The sequence below is a fragment of the Mus caroli genome, chromosome 10 (assembly GCF_900094665.2).
Source record: "Mus caroli chromosome 10, CAROLI_EIJ_v1.1, whole genome shotgun sequence".
Classification (NCBI taxonomy): domain Eukaryota; kingdom Metazoa; phylum Chordata; class Mammalia; order Rodentia; family Muridae; genus Mus; species Mus caroli.
Genome location: NC_034579.1, coordinates 82,899,993 through 82,910,940, shown reverse-complemented (window position 1 = coordinate 82,910,940; position 10,948 = coordinate 82,899,993). Strand labels below are relative to the sequence as shown.

Genomic DNA, 10,948 nt, shown 5'->3' with positions numbered 1-10,948 from the left:
GCACACACACATGCACATACACACATGCACACACACATGCACACACACATGCACACACACATGCACACACACACATGCACACACACACATGCACACACACATGCACACACACAAACACACATGTGCATAAACATGCATAAACATTAATAATCAAAATTCTAAATGAGCCTTTAGCATGATAACAGAACAATTTAATTACTTTCCCCATTTTCAGTGTTCAGGGGATGTTACAACTATTGGAATTTTGGAGCACAATGTGCCATTTAGAGTATTTACGTATCAAATGACTTCATGACGAAGTATTCTATTCCGGTCAACTGCATTGTTTTAAGCTCTCGTTAGTTATCTGACATCCCACGCCATCACTGTTCTGTGTATATAACAGAGTGCTCACATGTGGTAAAGAAAACTTTGAATGAAATGGAGGCCATGGTCACATGGCCAGAACCATAATGAACATGGGCATCCTTGCACACAAAAAGGGATTGGTTGTTTGGGGGAGGGATAAAAACCACTCAGCTAGAAATTCTTAAAATGATTCTAGTTTTTAAAAAGCAATCAGATTATTTCTTACAGGATTCCCAAATCAACTGTTAGCTTCCTTCAACCCCCCCATCCCTACCCCATTTTCCCTGCACGGAGAGTTTTGCAGAAGAACTAAATAAACAGGAGGCTCTGCCAAGACTCTCGTAATAATCCCCAGGAGGCTTATTGTGCATTCAGCACTGTGTGTATATGTGTCCCTGTTAGCTGAGTTATGTAACTCTTAGATTCCCCTACACATTGTGTGAAGCTCCTGTGATCAATAAGAAAAACATCCTGACAAATTGGAATGTCTACTCTGCCGCTCAAGGCTGAGGGATAGATCATTGAAGTCAGACAGCCAGGTTTTCATTGCTTTGGGGCATCAAATGGTTAAGGCATTTTACACCCACACTGGTTATGTTCATCTTGGGAGAGGGCAGATGAATGGGACTTTCCCAGGCCTGGGAGGCTGACCTCATCCCTTGAACACTTTCCATAAGGAAGCAGCATTTTTTCTGGAACTGACTTCATCCCTTGAACATTTTCTGTAAGGAAGCAGCATTTTTTCTGGAACATCTCCAGAAAGAAATTGGGGAAATGGTGAGATGCCTAGGGAGAATCGGTTCCTATCCCAGGAGAGTGGAGCCAGTTTTCTCAAAAGGCTTCAGGTGGCGTTTTCCCCTGGCACAGCAAACTGAATTAAATGTCGCCTTTTCAGTGTCTTTGTGGGGTTCCCGAAAAGCTGCCCAACTGGTCATAGCACATGATATTTGTTCTTAAAAGCCACTGCTTTGTCTCAAAGCCTTATTTCTAGGTAGCAGGATTTTTATATGGAAAAAAAGAAAGAAAGAAAGAATATAACATCCACATAGTCTGAAATAATGAAAGGTCCTTCTGACTTTGTTTAAAAAAAAAAAACTGATGCCTATCAAAAGAGAGAGCTCCGTGCAATTAATGAAAGATTGGTATTTTAAGCTTCATAACTCGTCTTACCATTCCTGGGGCTTCCTCTGCATAGCTCATTCCAAAATCATTTCATGAGTTATTCATTTGGACGCAAAAGGCCTAATCCTTTTCCAGATAATAAGTAGTGCTAAGCTGCACCCTAGTCGTCCATGTGTCTCCAGCATCTGCACTGTGGTATTCAGCTACTAGGAGTGGATCCTGCAGCTGAGGTTTGCTCAGCCTGCGCAGTTGTGGCATGCTGTGATGTGTGTTCATGGCATGCCAGGTGGATTGCCTGTGTGGTTTGGTGATAGACTAGTTAATTTTGTTTGTTACAATTTTTAAATATGTTCACAGCTAGATATTCATTTTGGTGTTTATCAGGGGGGGGGAAGGTAGAAAAATTATTACCATTTAACAAAACGTAAAAATAAAATTGCCTAAACATTTTTCTCATTGTCTATTTTTCTGCCCTGGATTGTAGCTTCCCTACTGGTAATTTTCCTTGCAATCCTTTATGTACTGCCAGCAGATAGACAGGCCTCTTTGGGGAACCATCATTTCCCTAGCAGCATCCAGCTTCCAGTCTTGCCCTAACTCCCACAGTCTTCACACGTGGTACCCGTCTCTAATGCAGCATCTCTGCTCTCTCTGCATCCCCGTGTCCTCAGCCAGCTCAGAGAGAAAAGAGGTGTTTGCAGGTTGTCTTGCTTAGAGGGCACTGGGAAGTCATAATTAAAGTCAAATGTCCCTCAGTTCCATATGTATTTTGGTTGTGTTGCTAGACTTGGAAGTCATTAGAAGCATTCTAGAAATCAAGTGCTTTATCAACAAATGTAGCAGGGAGACCTTTTATTTTTTTCTTTTTGTTTTTCCTCCTTCCCTTTCTCCCTCTTGCTCCAGGCCTCTCTCATTCACTCTGTCCCATAGATTTGAGAGACAACCGTTTTAACAGCAATTTTGGCTTCCAGGAGTTACTTCAGCACATTATTAAGACACAAAGCAAAGAATGAAAAAGTGAATCCATGCACATCGGAAATGATTGACACTTAGTGCAACTTATGAACGATTAGTATCCTTAGGATCTGTGTCCCATAATATCCAACATTATGAAAAGACCATTTCAGAATGAGGTTTGGGTTTCCAAATGGATAAAGACAGCCTCTGTAGTTCAGCTTAACATAAGAAACATGATCTCCTTTAAACATTGGATGTCTAGGGCTTGCTGTGCAAACCTGAAGGCCTGAGTTCAGATCCCCAGCAGTCATGTAAAAAGCTGGCCATGTCTGTGTGTCTGTTACCCCAGTGCTGTTGGGGGAGGGAGCAGAGACAGGCATAGCCCCACAACTTTCTGGCCAGCTAATCTAGCCAATCACTAAGTGGTAAGCTAGAAGCTCAGTAAGAGACCCTGTCTCAAAAAATAGGTGGAGAGTGACAGAGGGGACACCAACATTGACCATGTCCATGTGCATAAACATATACACACATCAAGCAAGTGAAAACCTTTCAATCTTGATGCATGTGAGGACATCAGATAAAAATTTAATATTTAAACCTTTGTCAAAGTCTAACTAGCAAGTGTTTAACACCCTGGGTCTTTAATGTTCAGTAACTACAATCTCACATTAACCCAGAGAAAGCAATTTATGGCAACATTGTGAAAGAAAGAGTAAGCTCAAGTTAATTTGATTTTTGCATCTTAAAATCATGCTTATTTTATTAATTTATATTTTTCATATCTAATTCTGTTTCTTATTGATTCTTTGCTGTATATTTTTGAACTGTCACTTACAAGGACATATCTTTTCCTTAAAATTATTACTTAACTTGTGGATACCTTGAAACCCTTAGAATGTGTTAGGAACTGTTGTATTCATTCATGGAACAGTCTCCTCTCCTGGCCCTATCAGTCATGTGGGACATGAGAGAAGGCCCCTATTATTAAACCATGATACAATAATTCTAATTGTGTAAATCAAGGCATCTGAATGAGATTCATTCATTCAATAAACACTGTTGTACACTCACCCGTGACAGGCCCTGCTTTGAGCCCTAGCAATTCAGCAGGGAATAAATACAAGAGTCCTTGCTTGTAGAAGAATCAAACCAACCACAAATAATCTAAGAAGTGAAATACCTGTAAGAGAAGAAAGGGATGTGTTGAAAGGAGCTTGGTATTTTCTAGAAGTTGGTAAAGGCAGGGCCTCTCTTCCAGACAAACAGAACAGTAAGGGCAAAGGCCTTGAAACAGAAACACGACTGGAAAATTGAGGAAAGTGTGAGGGGTTAACTGGAGTTAAAAGAACAGTGCAATAGATGGTTGGTTATTTTGCCAGCAAAAGGACCTGGAAGCCTGGTGGTGCTGGAGCTTAGCAGCGGGGGGTGGGGGGAGGAGGCTAGCTTTTTTTTTTTTTTTTTTTGAGAGGCTAGCTTTTATCTGGGTGACCATGGAAGCCATAAAAAAACAGTTCAGCAGGAGAGTGTGGAGATCTGTTTTCTGTTCCTTGAACTCACCCTGGCTCCCTGCTTGGATGAGAACAGGTTGGGGAAAGGGTTGCATGATGGTGAATCTAGACTTGTTTTAAATATCTAAGAAGGAGATGGTTGCTTGACAAGTGCTTACCTTACCAGAGAGTATAATGATCAGGCTCAAAAGCAGAGTTGTTCAACATGCAGATAGGTTGAATAAACAGTTTGGGAAAAGTCAGCAGGCCACAGTAGCATACATCTTTAATGCCAGCAATTGGGAGGAAGAGGCAAGTGGATCTTTGTGAGTTCAAGGTCAGTCTGGCCTGGCCTGGACTACATAATGAGTTCTGCACTATCTATCTATCTATCTATCTATCTATCTATCTATCTATCTATCTATCTATCTATCTATCTATCTTTGGACATCAGATGTCTAGAAACACATCTCTCTATATAGAGAAAGATAGGTAAAGGGGAGGAAGAGAGAGAGAGAGAGAGAGAGAGAGAGAGAGAGAGAGAGAGAGAGAGAGCGTGCATCTTATGCTACATCATTTATCTGAGAAACCAAAATAAGGGAGTTTCCATTTACAGAGATGTGGGAAATAGTAGATCTCTTTGTACACTTCTTAAGTCTAGCATTCCAGTAGAGACATCAGATAAGAGAGCCTGGAATTTGAGAAGAGGTCCAGGCTAGAGGTATATACTTGGAAAAGATTGCATAAAAAAATGTCTACAAAAGAAGAGGCCCAAAGGTGGAGCACAGAACACGCCCACGTTTCAAATGTCAAGGATAAAAGTGAGCCAAGAGCAAGAACACAGAAAGAAAAAACACTCAGGAACTGTGTTACAGGGGTAAAAATATTTCAGAAGGGAGGTAGCCATAGACCATGCTGCTCCTAATGGAGTAAAGATTAGATGAGGGCTAGAGAGATGGCTCAGTGGTTAAGAACACCAATTGCTCTTCCAGAGGTCTTAACAATTGGGTAACTCATGAAAACCTTTGCTACACGTAAAGAAAGCAGGAGCAATAGAGATGGGCATTGATTCTGTTTTAGTCTGCTTTTTTCCTCTTCTAAATTTAGGATACTACACTTTAGAGTGAAGTGGCTTGTATAATTTCTTGAAGAGCAGAGACTATCTATCTTTCTGGGTTTTGTATCTTAGAGACTTACTCCAGTCCTTAGCTATGGAAGTTTAAATTTTCTACAAAAGATTGTGAGTAGCTAAATTCTGTGTTTGTTTGTTTGTATGTTTGTTTTAGATTTGCTTATTTTTCATTTTATGTGTGTGAATGTCTTGCTTGCATGTATTTATGTGCACCACATTTTTTACCTAGCACTGGTAAAGGTCAGAAAAAATCATCCCTTGCAACTGGAGTTACAGACAGTTGTGAGCCGCCATGTAGGTGCTGGGAATTGAACCCTGGTCCTCTACAAGAGCAACACATATTCTAAACAACTGAGCCATCTTTCCAACACAGTGGACAGCTAAATTCTATGGCTGTGTTGAAGTAACAAGAGTCATTTGGTCCTAGGGTTTCTAAATATTAGAAACGTTTGGGGATCTATAGTTCTTTGTGGTGGGTCTTATACACTGTAGGGTGTTTAGCAGCAACTGTGGTCTCTCCATTGCTTGTGCTAGTAACACCTATTCTAAATCTCTAAGCATTTTTACTTGTTTGTCCCAGCAAGAATGGACAGAGGTAGCAAGGGCTGAATTTGGCTAAGAATTGCCAAGTTAAACACCTGATCCAATATTTTGTGGTTTGTTGTGTCTATGAGGTATTGAGAGAAATTAAAGGTGGATGAAACCATTCTGTGGTTTCATCCAGGGGACTAACTGGTTTAAGCAGTGGAACAGAAGACTATTGAATCAGAAGAAAAGCTTATTTATTTGAAGAAAGGCATAGGATAGAAGTTGGGAATGGCCTCTCAAGCCTGACAACTGAGATTTAGATCTTTCCTCTGTATCACTTGCTAAGTAAACAACTGGGTAAGGTTTTTAGCCTCTCTATGCCTCCATTTCTTTCTTTATTAACTGGCATATGATCCCTATTTCATGAAACTCTTATGAAGATAAAGTGAATTTTGAGTTCTATGCTCTTGTTAGGAGAATCTGACACACATTAAGTGCTTAATGATAGCCCATGATGTCATTATTAATAAGGGAATGGTGTATTGACTGGTCAAACATGTGAGAATTTTCAGGTATTCACCCTTATCCCTGTCTCTTCTTGGACTGAGGTCCCTAACCTGTGTCTAGGGAAAATAGAAGCAGTGTCTAAGAAGAGAAGAGATTTGTTAAGTGGCCGCTCTCTATCAGAACTCAGTCTCCTTACTACTGTCCACCATTATCCTAGAGAAAGAACATTGGTCATACTTCCAGCTTCTTCGGGCTGTTTCATCAAACGGGTAATGTGGGGAGAGGTGTTTTTTTTCTGCCCCCTCTTTTTTAACTCTGATTTCCAGTTCAACTTCTGAATTCAATCTGAAGCTCTAAGGGCCTTAACTGCTTTTGTTTCTTTTGGAAGAGAAAGTTGAATCAAAACATTTCTGTTGCCAGGTCAAGATGACCAGTACAAAGCTACCTTGGACTAATTTGATCAAAACATTATCTTAAATCAATACATAATTTCATATGACTCATTTGAGTTCTTCCAACACACACCAAAAAAAAAAAAAAAAAAAAAAAGCACAACTCAGTGGAAAATAGTATTCGTTCTCCAAGTCACAGCAGAGGACCTGAAAATGTATTGTGGACTATTATTACTTGCCACAAGAAGAAACATAATCTGAAAGATCCCTCAGAGTTCGAAACTGGACTGTTTTGGGATGAGGCATATTTTGTGTTGTTGTCACTGGGCACCACTGGAGCATCATATTGCTGCAGCCAAAAGACAGTAAAGCCCTTCCTTCATGGTATGATTGTGTTCCTCATTTTAATTACATTTTAGTAACCTAGCTGCCAAGAATGATATGAAATATACATATTGAATTGGCACCAACTATTTATGAATAAATGGAGCTACGGAAAAGCTTTGAAGCAGTCTGGACAACTGTCAATCCATGTGAATCCTCCTGCTTATCATTCTTACAAAAGTAGAAAATTTAAATATGAATGTCATTAGCTAAGCCTGTGAAGACTTATTTTTGAACATAAGTCTTCCAAGTAACCCTGGGGCAAGGGGCAAGGCTTAACTCAAGAGTAGACAATGGCATCTGATGATGATGGCTTTGAGAGGAATCATTCATTCATTCATTCATTCAATACCTTTCATATGCTCACTACTGTTGAGGAGAGTGAAACATAAAGTAAGTCCATGTGTCCAGGTATGGTGGAGCTATAGAGAAACATGCAGAATTAGGAGGAACTAATGTTTCATTTGTGAGTTTAAGACAGGTCTTTATGATAATGGGGGAACTGAGTACAGAGAGGATGAGCTTCACATTCATAATCCTGGCTCTCAGAGGCGGCTAGTAAGGTTGCCCCATATACAATATTTCCCTGACATCTAAATGTAGGAAGAATCAGTAGCTCTAAGTGGAGGAAGAGACTAAGGAGCTGGATTTGGCTGGAATCTAGGAGACTAGGAGAACTCTTACAGGACACAGAGCGAGAAACAAATTAAGTTCACGAGCACTGTCGGGACCTTTGGAGAGGGTGCACCTGGTTGCAGTTCCTCCCTAACCTGCCCTTTGCTGTAATACAGCTTAACTTCCAGTATGGAATTATTGGAATTATTCCACCTGTCCATGTTCCCCAAGTTTTTCTTCCTGAAATTCTCCCCTGGTGCCTCTCACGGTTGAAAATGTCTGGGAACGTTGGCCATTCTGTCTTCTGGTAATGAAGTGTTCGGTGTAGGTTCAGTGACTTTGGTGAAAAGAGACCAGGGCTAGGGAGACCACATCCAGTTCCTATGGCCTGGAAGATGGCCACAGGGAGTCTCATGCCACTTCTGAACGGAGGCTCTGACACATGGCAGGAGGTTCCTGGACACCTACTAGAGCTGCATTGACCCTCACATTTGCCCTTACAACTGAATCCCTCCGGGTGTGGAGGAATAACTTCCCTTTTCCAGCTCCCACATCCCACCTGAGTGCTCCTCATTGTAGACTCTAACTCTAACCAAGAGCACCATGGAGAAGGAGCTCCATAGACACATGACCCCAATGTCTCATTAACAAAGCTGACGAGAGGCAGCTGGGAGTGGCAGGAGGCACAGCAGTGACCTGTTAGAATGGTGGGTCGAGTCTCAACAGCACACTAGGCCAAGATAGTACCATATGGAAGAGGTTTTACTGGGAGGGAGAGACAAGGTGGCTGCAGAAAGAGAAGAGGGGGAGAAGAGAGCAAGAGAGGGGCGTTCTCCTTATTTATATGGAAAATGATGTAATGTAATGCAGGTAAAGGTGGGAGGTGAGCCAAGTGGATTCTGGGAATATAATGCCTGTTGTCTTGGCAACAGATCTGCAGGTCGTGCTGTCGCCTGTGTGATGTCCTAGGTTTGAGAGGTCCTGATGCCAATAGTCAGGATGACTGCAAACAACATTGAGAAGCCATAAGCTCTCCGTCTAACAGAATAGAGGAGGTGTCCCTTCACTTAAGGCTATATGGCCCTGTTCTCTGTTACACAGAAAAAGATTTCACACTTATCACTCTAGCACTTGCCTTTGCAATGACTATGGCAGATCTCTTTCTGGGTCTCTGCCTAGGCACACTGGGTAAGTTGCCGGCAGAGTTCTTGCTGACACTCACACTTTTGTTCTGATGTTCTGAGTTAATTGTCTCTGTTTACAGCAGAGCTGAATTCCCTCAGCCACATCCTTTAACTTGGGAGTCAGAAGTCTGTATAAGAAAACACTCCAAGTTGACATTCACTGGGAAGGGAAAGGACAGATAAGGTGAAAGTTCTTTACCTCAGAGAATGAAAGAAAGTTTCTTTCCTTCCTTCTGCCCCTACAGTATAAGAGTATTCGTCCTTTATGAATGCATGTTGCAAACCTGTTGGATCCCAGGCCCTCTGCCAGGCACTCAAGACTCAAAAAGGAATAAATGGCCCAGTTATCTATTATCGCACAATAAGCAACTCCAGTGTTTGTTGATCAAAACAACAGGCATTCGCTTTGCTCTCAGATCTACAGTTGGGCAGGGATGCTCAGTGACAGATTCTCTTGGCTCCACCAGACATCACTGCAATCAGCCCCACTGGGTCTTAGAATGGCCCCTGTCCAGGCACTAATGTCAGCTGGGCTCTCAGCCGGGGCTGTGGACTGCACACATTGCTTTCTTTCCGTGTGTGTTTCATGACTGACTGCCTTGTCACATGACCGCCGAAGCCCCAAGGTTGATGTTCATTTCTGCAGCATATCACTACAGCAGTCTCTTTAACTGTGTTGTACTGGTAGAGGCAGAATCCAAAATTAAAGACATAGATTCCATCTCTTGATGGAGTGCACAGGAAGATTCTGGACAAGGGGTTTGACACTGCAAACCCTTGCTGGAAAGTGCAGCCTGCGCCGTAAGATCACAGAGTTTAGCTACAACAAAGAAACGAAGCATAACATAGTCTGGAGAGGGTTTGGGGGCTGGAGAGGTAGCTCAGTGGTTAAGAGCACTGACTACTCTTCCAGAGGTCCTGAGTTCAATTCCCAGCAACCACATGGTGGCTCATCTGTAATGGGATCTAGTGTCCTCTTCTGGTGTGTCTGAAGACAGGTATAGTGTACATATACACATAAAATAAATAATTCTTTGAAGAAAAAGAATTTAGCTTGGTTTTTTTGTTCTGAAAACACTAGGGTTATAAGGTGTCTCAGAAGCTAAAAGAATATGCTTTGGGTCTTAAATGAAGAATAGCCACTACCTGGGCTTGGCATTCCAGAGGGGAAACACGTGAGATGTACAATTAGCTTGAGATTTCAGCACCCTGGCTGTGGGAGTTCATTTCTCGTCCTAGTGGGACTGTGAATCCCAGGAAACCTACATAGGTTTCCCACAGTCCCTGTATCATTCCTTCATATTGACTTACACATCATTTATGGGCACAGAACATTTCCCTGTCAATATAATGCATGTCAGATATATTGTTAAGCTAAGCTTTGGGGAGCAGGCTGGCCAGATATGTGATTTTAGTCGCTTGTCTCCTCTAAGTGAATGTCCCTTAGATTCTTCATAAGTGAAGCCCACTTCATTTACTGCAATTTAAACAAATAGTCATCTCAAAGCATTCTTTCAGGCTAAGAGTTTGATGAAACCACTGATGCAGGAATTCTGAACCTGATGGTCTCCAGGGACTATGATGTTTATCGCTCAGTGGAGTCCTGTGCTTTCCAGTTCCGTTTTCCATTCTCATTTTTTCCCAGACATGTTAAAATTAAAAAGAGTTTCATAGATGGCCAGCATCCAGCAGATGAAAGAAGGAAACCATGCCGCCTATGATTTCCTGACCTTAGCAGGCCAGCGGGCAGAAAAGGAAGGAAATTATACGTGGTGAGACCCAGAGCCCATTAGTGTTTCAGAAACGCATTAGGGTTGCCCCTGAGGGTCCCTCCCCCTTGGTCTGAAAGCTCCTGGGTGCAGCTAGGATATTATTTCGGATTGTATAGCAGTAAATCACTCCAGCACTCACTCTGGGCTGCCTAGCTTCAGTTTCTCAGCCTCTAATCAGTGCCCGTGGGTCTTCTGAAATCTACTTCTTCATTCAGTGACTCACAGACAACACTGTAGATCTAAAAGGATATAAATTGTTGGCAGCATCCCCCTTGCCCAAAGGTTTTCCCTATCCTAACTTCCCCATACAAACTCCACTTGAATGAAAAGCTTCCAGTCTTGTCTTGCTTTCATGGTGATGATGTGTTTAGTTGATAAATCAAATCAGATAAATCTGCAGGTAGGTACTGAATGCTAGTTTGTGCTTTCTTCTTCTTCTTCTTCTTCTTCTTCTTCTTCTTCTTCTTCTTCTTCTTCTTCTTCTTCTTCTTCTTCTTCTTCTTCTTCTTCTTCCTCTTCC

The 10,948-nt window shown here is 41.9% G+C and overlaps 1 protein-coding gene across 5 annotated transcripts in view; it reads left to right on the top strand.

The window, feature by feature from the left end:
* The window catches only part of Ano4 (anoctamin 4), a 374,740-nt gene that overhangs the window by 218,660 nt on the left and 145,132 nt on the right, over positions 1–10,948 (top strand). The gene's annotated exons all lie outside the window — the stretch shown is intronic.